Here is a 14271-nt window from a genome sequence, read left to right as displayed (position 1 = left end):
GATGCTTCTGAGTTGGGTGTGGGAGCTGTTCTTTCACAGCTGAATATAGATGGTCAAGACCAGTCCATTGCTTTTATTAGTAGAAGGCTGACCCCTAGAGAGAAACGTTGGTCAGCTATTGAGAGGGAGGCCTTTGCTGTGGTTTGGGCCCTGAAGAAGCTGAGGCCATACTTGTTTGGCACTCACTTCAAGATTCAGACAGACCATAAGCCCCTCTTGTGGCTAAATCAGATGAAGGGTGAAAATCCCAAACTTCTTAGGTGGTCCATTTCCCTACAGGGGATGGACTTCACAGTGGAACATAGACCTGGGACTGACCATGCCAATGCAGATGGACTCTCCAGATATTTCCACTTAGAACATGAAGACTCAACTGGTCAAGGTTAGTTTAATGTCCCTAAGTTTGGGGGTGGGGGTTGTGTAGGAGAGTAGGGTCTGCTTTCTATGTTCACCCCCACTTTTTTGCTTTTGCTTCACTGGTTTTCGACTTAGATGTGGCTGTGGGCCTGCTAATCAGACCCACAGCCCAGCTGTTCTCTCTCTAAATTCACACTCTGTACTTTAGGTGCATAAGGCAATTGGTAGGGATCACCTTATTGGCCCATGTATAGTGTACCCAGGGCATAGGTGTACCCTAGGCCTACCAGGGGCTGCAGCATGTATTATGCCACCCCTGGCCTGGCCTTCCATTATGACACAACTGGCTGATCACTCAGCTGGGGCAAGGTCGTGTAATCACCCCTTAGTAGTAGTATTTTTTATACCTACCTTATATATAGACACGTGTACCTATCAGCCACTCCTATGGCAGGCCTTAACAATCCTGGAGGCAGAGTGCTTGGTAACATGTGAGGTGGTGCTCTAGCATGAGCTGAGCCTGTCTGCAGCTTTCGGAACCATGTCCTTATAGCTGTTCTATGATATAGCCTACCATATACTCTTAAAGTACCTTATAATCTTAAACGGTTATGGTAACTATGGTTTGGCTTTATCAAAACATGTCGTGTAAGTTGTCTAACACTTTGGAATAATACCCCCATACCATTTCTGGCAATGAGGATATTATTCCTCCCTTCTAGAGGGAGAAGACATGCTGAAACCTACTTACCCGGTTAAAGTTAACCAGAGCCCCAGCATCACAAAATGGATGCTGCTGCCACAGACACAAGTCTGACCTCCTGCTGCTGGGAGTCCTTCCAGCGAGGGAGGCTTGGAAAATAGGTTTCCTGCCTTGGGAGGTGCTAGCACCACCCCAGACAGGCCTTAGTGTATTGGGGCAGGGAGGGATGAAAGAAACTAGACACTGCCTGGGGCACACAAGGTGTCCCATGCATAGTCCAGTTCAAACCGGCGCTGGTGCACTCCAGCCCCAGCTCTGGCGCGAAACTGGACAAAGGAAAGGGGGTGTAACCACTCCCCTTCCTGGTCCCACCCATAGGAGGGACCTTGCAGGTAGCCCAGCCCACTAGCCCAGTATATCAGTAGGTAGCTGAGCCCTGCTAATTTAGATTATCCTGAATCTGCAACTTGAACCGAAACTCTGGACCTTCGACATTCGACCTCAGGAAGAAGACTGAAGAATCTCCCTTGTGGCCAAGGAGTGACCACCCTGGGCAACCAGGCACCATCCAGCGACCGCTGCTTGCTTTGCGACTGATCCTACGAGGGACGACTGCAGAGACTGACCAGCGCCGTGACTTCCAGACACCTCTGAACCAGATCCACATCGACAGCAAAGCTGAGACCCGTGGAGGCGACGAGGGACGTGGGACCGGCAACTTGGGAAAAGTGGCTAGTAACTGACTAGCGCAACCTCTGAGGCTTCCTCGAGGCTGTGCTTGGGGAATTGAGAAGCCCCAATCCCGAGCACCATCTGCAAAGAAGATCAGCTCCCCACACTTCACGTGTTCTGCGTGGGGCCCTTCTGCACCTGAGTTGCTCTACGTGTTGTCCAGTTGCTGGCCCGCTGGCTAGTAACCTCTGCGACGATGAACCTTTGTTTTCATCTTGCTGGTCCGGCTCCTCCAGACTGGCACTCGCTCCTCTGTGAAAGAGAAGTACCCCAGACCTTCCTGGTCTGCACCAGAAGCAAGTCCTCCATTCTGCGTGGGTTCCGCTTGCCAAGGCTTGTTGGGTCCTAGCTCGACATCGATGCCGCCGACAGCAAGAGCCTTCGTGGGACAGCTCGTCTCCTGGTAGTCCTCGACGGCTCCTGGTACCCGTGGCTACTGCGACAAGCTTCACCTCTTCACCTGCATCTTCACGACATCGCCTGGTTCCTTCCTGGCTCCTGGCTGGTGACCTAGACTCTGTCCCTTCTGCTTGCAGGTATCCTTCCTTCTTGATTCCATCCTTGGGATCCACCGGATACTCTTCACTGACTGCCTGTCAGCAACTTTCCTTCAGGCATCCATAGGAGTCAACGACAAAACCCGACGCAAGTTCACACCTATGCACCCGCAGCCCGTGGGATAGGTAACTTGAGTACTCCGGTGCTCACAAGGGTATTGACTATCCTAGGGTCTAGTTTCCAAGTCTCGACTTCCTAGTTACTCCAGAAGTGTCCTAACACTGTTAATTTCTAATAACTACTATTTCTATCGACTTTTACGCATTACGCGTGAGTGTTTCCACTCTGCACCTGAATCCTGTGGGCCTCCCACTTCCTAACCTTTGGTAGTATAGTGTAGCCCCAGCGATTCCCTAGGCCGATCCTGTGTTCGTGACAGTGGTTCTTATACCACTTACTTAGTATATGGTTTGCGTGGCCCCTAGGGCCTGACTGTATTACTTACCTGTGTGACTTATGTATGATTAAATAAGACTGTGTTGTACTTACCTCGAATCTCATAAAGAGTGCTGAGGGTATTTTGACTAGAATAAATACATTCTATTTTTCTATATATCTGTTGTGGTGTCCCTTCATTTGGTATTCAAGGGATTACAAATGGTATAACAGCTGGCTTCACATGCCATACAGAGTTTAGCCTAAGACTGCTCTTGTCCATGCTACCACTAGGATAGCTGGTCTATAAGGTTGACTTTACAACCAATCACTATAAGGATTGTTTGGACTGATACAAGGTGTACACTAGAATCAGTGACATCATATATCAGGCCAACTTCTCACACATGGTTCACCCTGACAAGGACTGTGGTTGTTGCTTGAGAAGGACTTAACCAATAACCCAGTTTCTTGAAAGAACTGACTATGCTGATGTTTTACATTGATGAACTGATAATATGTCTAGAGGTTGCACAGCCCGGTGCAACACTGCAATCTCCACTTTGCACGCTGAAAATGTACATGCACTGGCATAACAAAAGTTGAGGGGGCCCCCCTTCAAGGTACATGAAGGGGCCCCCACTCCCTATTTAATATGGAGCTCTATGGCCTGAGTACTGTGCTGAGGGGGCCCCCTGCAGCTCGGGGCTGCAGGGGCCTGTGTTAGGCCAGTGTGTACATGTACGAGGTCCATCGGAGGCAGGGGCTGCTCTGCTTTGTGGCAGTCAGGTACTAAGGGCTATATAGAAGTAATTACAGCACACATTCAAATGGAATTGTCGTTTTTGGCACGTGGTGGGTGTCCTGGGAAAACAAAGCATCCGAAGAACCCCCTGCTGCTGCCCTGCACTCCTTCACACCTCCCTCTGACCTTTCTTTTAATCAAGCAATAGTGGCCTGCATAGGAGCCGGTATCTGTGTTTTCCTTTCTTTCACACTCATAGCATACCATGGACTGAGAGGAATGACCCAGCAATTGAGTTCCAACTTAAACCCCCTGAATCACTTTACTCTTTGGGAAACAGAGAAGATGTGGGCTTTGGCCCTGGGGAACCAGGTTCGAGTCATCTTCCTGTGATGCTCGGGGGATCACTTAATCAAAAAAACTATAATAAACTGACCCTTAAACCAAGGGCATTAGAGCGCTTTACAGAGCACCAGTTAACATTGCACAAATGTACTTTGTATAAAATTGGTAAATGCCGGCTGCTCGACTGTATTTTGTGTTGTCTCCATAAGCAATTTCCAGGTGGGGTGCACTAGCTCTAACTACGCACTGCAGGTGGGTCTGAAATGCCAGGAATGGTTGAGCACAGAGCTGTGCAAGTGTAGGGAGCTGGGCCCAAGGAGCTGGAATGAGAGGCCCTTCCCCACGCAGTATCTACCCTCCAGGATCTTACAGACCGTTATGTACGCAGATGTCTTGTCCTTTCTTTTCTGTGACTTTATTCGTTTATCTGGGGCTCTCTAGGACCAGTGTGTGAGTTGTCCTTGGCAGGGCTTTAAGTGGGCCGGGTCTGTCCGGGTCTGAGCAACGGCGGTTATTTTCAGGGGGCCTTGAAACGGGTCTCTATAGGGCTCTATTTTCGGGCTTCACTAAGGGCTTTGACATGCTGTGAATGGAGTCTGCGTTTATTTATGAGTGAATAGTGTGTTTAGCATTGCCTACATTATTAAACAAAACCAGACAAAAGTGCTGGTAGAGTGACTTCGTTAATTAAGGACTACTCAGATGAGGAATGCACCCACGTTCAGGGTAGGATGCCCACACTGTTCTACATCACAGTTTTCATACCACTGGTCATTAGTATGTGGATCATGAAACCCGCCCCACCACATGGCTCTCGATCCAGTCAGAGAGAGCAAGGGGGTTGCAGGCTGCAGGAGTGATCCCTCTAGGCAGAGCATAATGTAACCTGAACTCCCAGCTCCTGGTACTTAATGATGATCCTTTCAGAGTGGAGTCTTAATGGACTTTCAGCAGGGCTGACTGAGTGCAGTTTACTGTTTCCTGTAAGAGGTCAGGCTAATCATGTGGTACCCCAGGACTTTTTAGGTCTCGCCTGATTCAGCGCTTGCGCTGATCTGGCCGAGACATTTTGTAAACAGGCTTTTTGAAAGTGCTGCCGTGGCCTAAAGCTACAGTGCACGTGAACATGCACGCGCGCCCTCCGTTGCACGCGATCGTAATCGCGATTGCGATCACTTTCACTTTCGCGTACGCGTCACTTTCGCGGCCGCGTTGCCAAAGCTTGTTTTAAACGTTGCTTTCTGTCCCGGACCCTTGCTATTTCCGCCTTCTGTCCACCCTCTGACAGAAGCACAGCATTTCCAATGTAAATGCTATGGTGCTGGACACCAGTTTGTTGTAATTTACCTGTCCGGCTTCTTTTCATTTGAATTTTTTTATTTACATTGTCTCCTTCCTTCCGCCCCTCGCAGTTTGTTTTCCTTGCACCGCCCCTTCTTACAGTCCCTTTAACCATTTTGGTACGGCAGTGATGGTGTTGCTCAGCCCCAACTAGCATGTTAATTCCAAGGACTATTAACGTGCTTACCCGTTTATTCTCTGGGTTTACATTTGAACTTTGGTGCATTCCCTCTCTGATGTCCCTTCATTGCTTTCACCGGGCATTCAACCCCAGTGTGCGAGTGCCTGCTGCCTGCATTTCTGTTATAAGTGATTTATTGCTTTCTCCGAGCTCTCAGCTCTGTTGTGTGCGTGCCTGCCTGTCCCTCCTTCTCACTGCTCTCCCCAGGCTCCCAGTCCCGTTGTGTGCGTGCTTGCTGCCTGCCTTTTGTTATTAATTATTCACTTCTTGTACCAGATTCTCCGCCCTGTTGTCTGTATGTGTGCTGCCTGCCTGACCCTCCTTCTCACTGCTTTCTCCAGTCTTACCGCTGCATTGTGTGTGCGCCTGCTGCCTCTTCTTCTTATGGCTTTCCTCGGGCTCTCAGCCCCGTTTCAGGAGTGCCTGCTGCCTCCCTGTCACTCCTTCTCACTGCTTTCCATGGCCTCTCATCCCCGTCGTGTGCATGCCTGCTTGTACCTCCTTCCCACTGCTTTCCCTGTCCTCTCTATCCCTTTGCGTGCGTGAATGCTGCCTGCCTTTCTGTTATGAATAAATCACTGCTTTCCCCAGGCACTCGGCCTCATCGTGTGCATGCCTGATGCCTGCCTTTCTGTTCAAATGATTCACTGCTTTCTCCGGTCTCTCAGCCCCTTTGTGTGTGTGCCTGTTGCTTACCTGTCCCTCCTTCTCACGGCTTTCCCCAGGCTCTAAGCCCCGTTGTGTGCGTGCCTGCTGCCTACCTGTCTATCCTACCCTCTACTTTACCCGGGCTCTCAGCCCTGTTGGGTGCTTGCCTGCTGCCTGCCTGTCCCTACTCACTGCTTTCCCCAGGTCTCAGCCCCATTGTGTACGTGCCTACTTGTACCTCCTTCTCACTGCTGTCCCTGTGCTCTCAATCCATTTGCGTGTGTGAATGCTGCCTGCCTTTGTGTTATGAAGGATTCACTGCTGTCCCCGGGTGCTAAGCCAAGTTGTGTGCGTGCCTGCTGAATGCCTGTCCCTCCTTCCCACTGCTTTCGCTGGGCTCTCAGCCCCATCGTATGCGTGCCTGCCTTTCTGTTATGAATGATTCACTGCTTTCCCCAGTCACTGAGCCCCGTTGTGTTTGTGTCTGATGCCTGCCTGTCCCACCTTCTCACTGCTCCCCCCGGATCTCAGCCCCGTCATGTGTATGCATGCTGCCTGCTTGTCCCTCCTTCTTGCCACTTTCCCCAGGCTCAAAGCCCCGTCGTGTGTGCGTACCTGCTTCCGTACCTGCTTCCTGCCTGTCCCTCCTTCCTGCCTGTCCCTCCTTCTCTCTGCTTTCCCCGGGCACTAAGCCCCGTAGTGTGGGTGCCTGCTGCTTTCCTGTATTTCCTTTTCTTGCTTTCCCTGGGTTCTCAGCCCTGTGGTGTGTGGGTATGTCTGCTGCTTGCCTGAAGCAGAGTTCAACAAGCATTTGCAATGCAATAGGTCTTGCATTTACGCGAGTTTGAGCTATTGACATTGCAAATAACAATGCCTTTTATTTTTGTTTTCTAAACATAAAAGGCAGTGCCATTTACAATGCCAATAGCTTAAACTTGCGTAAATGCGAGACCTATTGCATTGCAAATGCTTGTTTTGTATACGTCTGAACCCTTTTATTCCTCGTTTCACAGCTCTGGCACAGCATTTTCTGTGAACAATTGTATCTTCACTGGCACAACGGCGTCTTACAGAGGCGCACATAGAGCCAAATTTCGGGGGGGGGGGGGGGGGTGGATAAACATTTTGGGTGGGGCGGCTAATTCTTCCAGCAATATGCAGAGTGGAGATGCAGGGGCTCTAAGAAGGGGTGAAAACACAACAAAGCTTTGTTAATAAGTGAATGGACTTTTAAAGACCTGTGAAGTGACGGGTGCGGCTGCAAAAAGACGGCCGCCAGCCCGAGAAGCTGTCTCACCCGGGCTGACACACACAACGGGGGGAGGGGTGGGGGTGGTGGCTGAAGCCCTTTGAGCCCAATGGGCGTTGCGCGCCTGGTTTCTTATGTATAAATTTGACTGGCATTAATATGAAAAAGGCAATGACTTGGTCAACGTCATGAACAGGTTGAAAGAGATGCATATTAATAGCTTGTTTTTAGAGTGGCAATGCATACTTAATGTCTGGCGCTTTTAAGTGCAACAAATAACAAGTGTTTTGATTGTATAAATAATCAGTCTACAGACCTCGGACGGAGGGAAGGCTAACCTGGCTAACCTAGCGTTCGAACTCTCGGTATACTCACTAAGTCAGTGACAGCATGGGCTGTGTTTCTTTTAAACTGTGCAGTGCTTGTGCTCCGTGACTGATTCACGCGCAATGTAATATGACAATTTCCCATAAGGGCCAATTGTCATGCTCCTTTTTTTCTAGAACTTGAGAACATGTTAGATGGTGGTTTGTGCTCCCCCAGCTTCAGGGCACGGCGGAGAACAACCGGAAGCATAGTTTGCATGTGTACTAAAATGGAGGCATTGTTACGCGTATCCTCACTGAAATCAGACAACAGATAAAATAATAATATTGGTATTTGGATGTTGGGTGTCAGAGGCGCAACTAGAGCCAAATTTCGGGGTGTGGGAGAGGGGATGCTAATAAATATTTAGAGGGGGGCTAATTCTTCCAGCAATAGGCAAAATGGAGTTGGTTTAGACCACGCCCCTACTTGGACAGACCACACCCCTTTACAGGGTTTGCCTCGCCCCTTTTAGAGCACCCCCAGGTTTTTTTCCCATTTAAAGCCCTGGTCCTTGGAGAAAGGTACCTCACTGCCTCCAGCAGCTAATATTCTCACAGTGCCCTACCAGAAAGGAATGTTTTATTTGGGGGTGAGCACAAAACTCCCCCTTCCCTTCTCCCTCCAAAATCAAAAACAGTCTAAGCCCCAGTTGTGGACTTCTAGCCCATAAGAGCATTCAAACATCCATGTTGGTATGATTTCTTTCAGACTTTGCAGCTCAAAGCCAATCACTATGTGCCACAACTCTTAAAATTACAGTAAATAGTGTATGTCTAGTTGTCCATCAGATAAAATAGACATTTAATCTTCTAGTCCACAAAAAAACACCACCTCTGGAGCATTGTACGATATGAATCCCACACCCCTGAACGTATGTGCTCAGAACTCATGTTTCGACACAAATTTGAAAACAATGAGCAAGTAGATATTAGGTCCCTGGAAGCCTCAGTGTCTATTCTTTTCATTTGTTTGGTAAAGGGTGTATAATTTTGTATGTGAAAGCACTTTAAAAGTATTTTTATGAAAGTGCCATCTGCCGCCAGACTTTTTGTCCTTTATTATGTGAAAGTCTTTGCTTAAAAAAGAGGCATTTTGAAATCAACTTTAGCTCCGACTTTTACATTATAATTGACTAAGCAGTGTGAAGCCAGCCAGATAGGTGAAAGCACTTTCGTTACTAAAGCACCTATTTCGCACCAAATAAAATATCATTTGGGAAGCAAGGAAAATGCACTGCATTACAGCCTCTTTGGTCCCCTACTAATAAATTGTGCTAGGTTTTCAAAATGGTGCTGGGAAAAAAAAAACTTTTCACGATTTTGCTTTCCATACATTGAAAGGGAATCAGATATAGAGTTGTTTTGAACATAAAATATTACTAGGATGGGTGAAACCGCAAAACAAACATGCATAATTTATTTTCTCTTGCAATGGATGAATGCTTAGGGCGCTAAAAACGACATTGACTTTGCGTTTTTTTAAATTCTTGTGACGAAAAATATATGTTCTAGTTCTGAGCACAGATAAATATACCATGCTGCCACTAAATAAAAAGTCGACAGATAAACACACAGGCACTTTCGTTTGTGCTCTTCATACATTAAGAGGGAGTTGAAAAAACAGCAGTATTTTCACTTTAAAACAAGCCATCTTACAACAGGTGAGCACAGTAAAACTAACATATGTATACATACATTTTTGATTGCTTTAAAAGAAAGAAATTAAATAAGTATAGGGTTTCATTTAGAAATGCCTGCCTTATTATTACATGTAACGATACCATTTCTGTTTAAAGTAGGCAAATAAACAATTTGTTTTTCACATTAGCTTGTGAAGACCTATTATAATTTAGGACTTACTAAGCAGTTTCCGTTAGCAAATAGAGACAACACATCTGGGTCTTCCTCTCACCAAAGCTTTGATGTCAAATTACAGTACGTGTTTGTTTTAGGTATCATCCAAACCAAAGTCTACAAAGCACCCCACATACAAACATACTTCTTATATTAAGCTGCCACTTTGATGTTACAGCTTTAAGGTACAGCTAGAACTGTTGGTTCAATAGATTGAAATCTATTATCTGTCACATTTTGCAAGCTCCCATACACACTAGGCAAACATCATTTTGGCAGATACCCTTTGAAAAGAAGTGTTAAGATGATTACCACAGAGTTTACATTTTTGCTTCTATGCAAGTGATAGCTTTTTGCATCAAGATTTACCTGCCAAATATTTTTTGTTTCAGTATACATTTAAACTAAACATTAGAGCCACGACTGATTGCAAATTATGGCCATATGCATCAAAGTACAATACATAGGAAAGGCCGTTGCAGGCCAAAGGCATAACAGGTTATTCAGGTATATGCATTAAAAATCAGACTGTGACAAGAAGCGAATCTAGTAGCTTTAAGTTACCCTATGTGGTAGTGATGCATTGGTTTAAAGTATGTGCTTCAGATACGTGTGCCACTCCGTTTTAATGAAACCACTTTTCAGAATCCTTGTGTGATTTGTTCGCATTCATCAGGCGAGCTATTCAAATCCGTTTACACACATCACGTTATACAATGTTTGTGATTTACATGCGAGTGCCAGGAGGGTTTTATTCACATGCCGTTTCACGGGGGTGTGCTTCACATACATACGCCACGGCTGCTTCACGTGCCCCGGCAGGAGGGTTTTATTTACATGATGGGGCAACAAAGGGATTCTGTGCAGCCCCTGGTCCACTGCAGGGCTTTCAAAGTGTTAATGAAGATCCCTTTGTTCCCCGGCTGGCACCCGACTCTCGCTACAGAGGATGCACTGTGTCTGAGCAGGGCTTTCTGCTGGGGGCCTGCCAGGCCGTGGGTGCCGGGCATGTGCCTGTGTGCTAGGAACTGAACCCGCCTGTACTGCTCCCAGGTTATGCCGCGCAAACACTGCAAGCGCTTTCCAAATCCCTGGGGTCTGGTTTTCACTTTGTTTTCATGCGAGTGATTTGTAATGTTGTATTCTCCTTATATGTGGTTAAAAGTACAATTCTCGTCGGGTTTGCTGGTCCTCGGCGTTTCTCTAACACTTTCGGAAAGGGCAGAGGGATGTCCATTCGAATGCTGGTCAGCAGAGGGTTGCAGCGACATTGCAGTGTATGTTGTGATGTTACACTGATTTGAGGTTCTTCCCAATCGTCCCCTCTTCCTCCTCTGTTATGATTCAGAACACGAACACGTCATCTTAGATCCCCATCCCCAAAACATTTTCCCTCTTTAAAAGAATCACTGGGCTTACGTTTTATATTCCCAGTTTCAGCTATAAAATATTTTTTGAGGAAGGATTACTATCAAAAGTAAAATAGCTCATGTCCCTTAATAGACAAGGGGGCGAATAATTCTGAAGCGGGCTGTAGGGTGACTGAAAAGTCAGGACGTAAACAGCGTCATTTATGATGGGACCGGCATATTATTATGGTTACCCTTATTAATGTAGTGGGTCAGCAGTCTTACTTTACGGCGTGTTGGCCGGATGAGGATGTCACGTCATCCGCGGGTCAGGCAATGCCTGCAGGGTGCATAATAAATGCGGAGGAACCGCACGGGGTTCCGCTCCCGACACACTATCACAGCGTGTGTGCGTGTCATTCTGTGTCCCTTGTGTTTTGTGTGGCCTGTTGCGTACAGCGACCAAGCAGCAGGCCGCGATATCACAGTTAATGCGGCAGACTGTGTATACACGTTTTAGCGCTTGGAGGGGGTCTTTCAACAGCTGTGTACTTTGCCAAAGGCAAGTGTGACGTGGTTTCTACTTCAACAGGGGGCGCCTCAAGCACCGGCCTTCCTTGCTGTGAGCTGCGGACTCCATAGGTATGCCTTCCGTGGACCGGGTGTCAAACGGTGTACCACAGACCGAAAATACAATGTTGTCCATATGTTTTTTTGTTGTTGCTAATGTACTACAGCAACTCCGGTTTTATTTCAGTGGCGGTGCGTCCATTTGTGTCCTCTGTTTTTCTGAAGTCACAACAAGTTCTCTGTGTTTTTTCGTCGTTGCCCCGTCAAATGTGTGTGCCTCTCTGATTTGCTTTTTTATAAAGTCATAGAAATGTTTGTCTAGGTCTGATCCATTCGGGCAGATGTGAAAATGAGATGTTTAGGTACATGTTTTCATGCACCAAAAAACCAGGAAGAGTTTTACATATTTGTGATTTCCTCTGCTAACAGTATAAAATGTTGTGTATTTATGCTGTCACTAATATCTACAGGTCCGTGTTTAAATTACCAAACCACACATCACCTGCACAAATCAGGTTGGAATTTGGCATCCGCAAACAACGACTGGCTAGAGCCATGTCCTTCCTCGTGTGCTGTCACAAGTTGAGGTTATCAAAGGAGGGAAGTTTAGGTTACCATTTGTGGGCCTGCATTGATAACAACTTATGGTGAGCAGGACACGAATATTGGTCAAAAGGCTTAAAAACTCTGTGCCTAAATGACCTCTGGATCCTGCATGCCAGTCAGAAGGAATTCAAAAGGCTAGCGAAAATCAGCACTAAACAATTGTCAAGAGTGGAAGACAAAGCCAGCCTCGCAAAAAGAAGTCATGGGTGGATGACCCTTCAATCCTATGCCTTACTAATCCCACAGCCGTACCTTACCACATTGTTTAGTGCTCGGACGAAACTACGTTTTTTAAAACTGAGACTGGGAGTCATCAATCTGTTGACACATCGGCCAAAATGGAAAAGAGAACATGGAAAAGTACAGTGCCGACTTTGTGGGTCTCCCAAAGAAGACATTATACACATCATATGCCTGTGTCCTCTACTATTGACAGAGAGACGGGCTTTACTCAAGCATCACTGGAATAGAAACATGATTAGAAGCTGTAGAGCAGCAGTTTTGGCGTGTTTCGATCCTAGGAACACTAAACTAAATTGTGCCCTAGTAAGATTTATGGAGTGCGCTGCAAAAAAACATACTGAGCTGTCCAGAGTCTGCGATTCCCCATTGGAATAATGCTGCTACATCTTCACTTGCTGCTTCTGGCTCCTTTGAATATGACTTTTTAAACTGAAGTTTTACCTTATTATCCATACATATCAACTTTTTAAGAAATTATCGTCTTAAATTAACCTTGAATTTTAAATGTTTGTATTTGCAATGGTTTACTTTTAAATCACGCAATAAAGTTTATATATATATAAGTGTATTTATGCTGTCCACGTGTTTGCTTTTCTCAGATGGTGCAGAGAGATGTCTTTAAGGGTATGCTGTGCTGTTATTTCACAGTGTGAATTCGATTCTGTGACTTGAATTCACAGTGAGTTGTTTATGCTGTTCTGCTATGATTTTACTGCTGGTTGTTTCTGTACACTTTTGCGGCGCTTGCACACTGACATGGTATCTTTTTGTGCCGTGGGGTCACAGTGAGATATTTCTGTTGATTTTCTAAATTCTATGTCTCAGTTGAATCATGTTACTGTAGGTTCACTCATACCTATGGAGTTTTTACATAAGGCTGGACACAAGGAACAGTAGAAGTGTAGGGCATTCCTTGGCGCTTCTGGCAAAGATTGTCCTCTATAGGTCATAAAAATTGACAATTTCTTAAATGATAATTAAATCGTATTGCTTTATTAACCTTCCTGCTTTCTCAAATTTGCCTGAAAATGCACCATTTGTCCACTCTTTTTTCAAAATTTTATAAATGTGACTGGCATTAATATGAAAAAGGCAATGACTTGGTCAACGTCATGAACAGGTTAAAGGAGATGCATATTAATAGCTTGTTTTTAGAGTGGCAATGCATACTTCATTTCTGGCGCTTTTAAGTGCAACAAATAACAAGTGTTTTGATTGTATAGATAATCAGTTTACAGACCTCGGACGGATGGAAGGCTAACCTAGCCTTCGAACTCTGATATCGGTATACTCACTAAGTCAGTGACAGCATGGGGCTGTGTTTCTTTTAAACCGTGCAGTGGTTGTGCTCAGTGACTGATTCACGCACAATGTAATACGACAATTTCCCATAAGAGCCAATTGGCATGCTCCTGTTTTTTTCTATAACTTGAGAACATGTTAGATGGTGGTTTGTGCTCCCACAGCTTCAGGCAAGGCGGAGAACAACCGGAAGCATAGTTTGCATGTGTACTAAAATGGAGGCATTGTTACACGTATCCTCACTGAAATCAGACAACAGATAAACTAATAATATTGGTATTTGGATGTTGGGTGTCAGAGGCGCAACTAGAGCCAAATTTCGGGGGGGTGGGAGAGGGGATGCTAATAAATATTTCGGGGGTGGGGCTTATTCTTCCAGCAATAGGCAGAATGGAGTTGGTTTAGACCATGCCCCTACTTGGATAGGCCACACCCCTTTAAGTGATTTGCCCCGCCTTTTAGAGCACCCCCAGTTTTTTTTCCCACTTAAAGCCCTGGTGTTGGGGCTAAAACTTTCTCAGCCAAATAATCATTGAAATGCTCCATTCAGGGGCACAAAGGTAACAGTGACTAATGGAGAAAGACAACAGGGGCCTTGTTTAAGAAAAGAAATGTAGATTGAAGGCCAACGCCCATCTTTGTTGCATCCCCTTAGACGCTGTGGAAAGGTGAGCTAGACAAAATGCTTGTCTAACACAGGTTCATCCACTTATTAATAAAACCAAACATGGTAAAAGTTGAATTT

The 14271-nt window shown here is 46.0% G+C and overlaps 1 long non-coding RNA gene across 2 annotated transcripts in view; it reads left to right on the top strand.

Moving 5' to 3' along the window:
• The window catches only part of LOC146773113 (uncharacterized), a 315939-nt gene that overhangs the window by 72316 nt on the left and 229352 nt on the right, over positions 1–14271 (top strand). The window lies entirely within an intron of this gene.

This window comes from Triturus cristatus, chromosome 12, assembly GCF_964204655.1.
Source record: "Triturus cristatus chromosome 12, aTriCri1.1, whole genome shotgun sequence".
Classification (NCBI taxonomy): domain Eukaryota; kingdom Metazoa; phylum Chordata; class Amphibia; order Caudata; family Salamandridae; genus Triturus; species Triturus cristatus.
The sequence above is the reverse complement of the archived record's forward strand: the minus strand, read 5'-3'. Positions and strand labels throughout refer to the sequence as shown.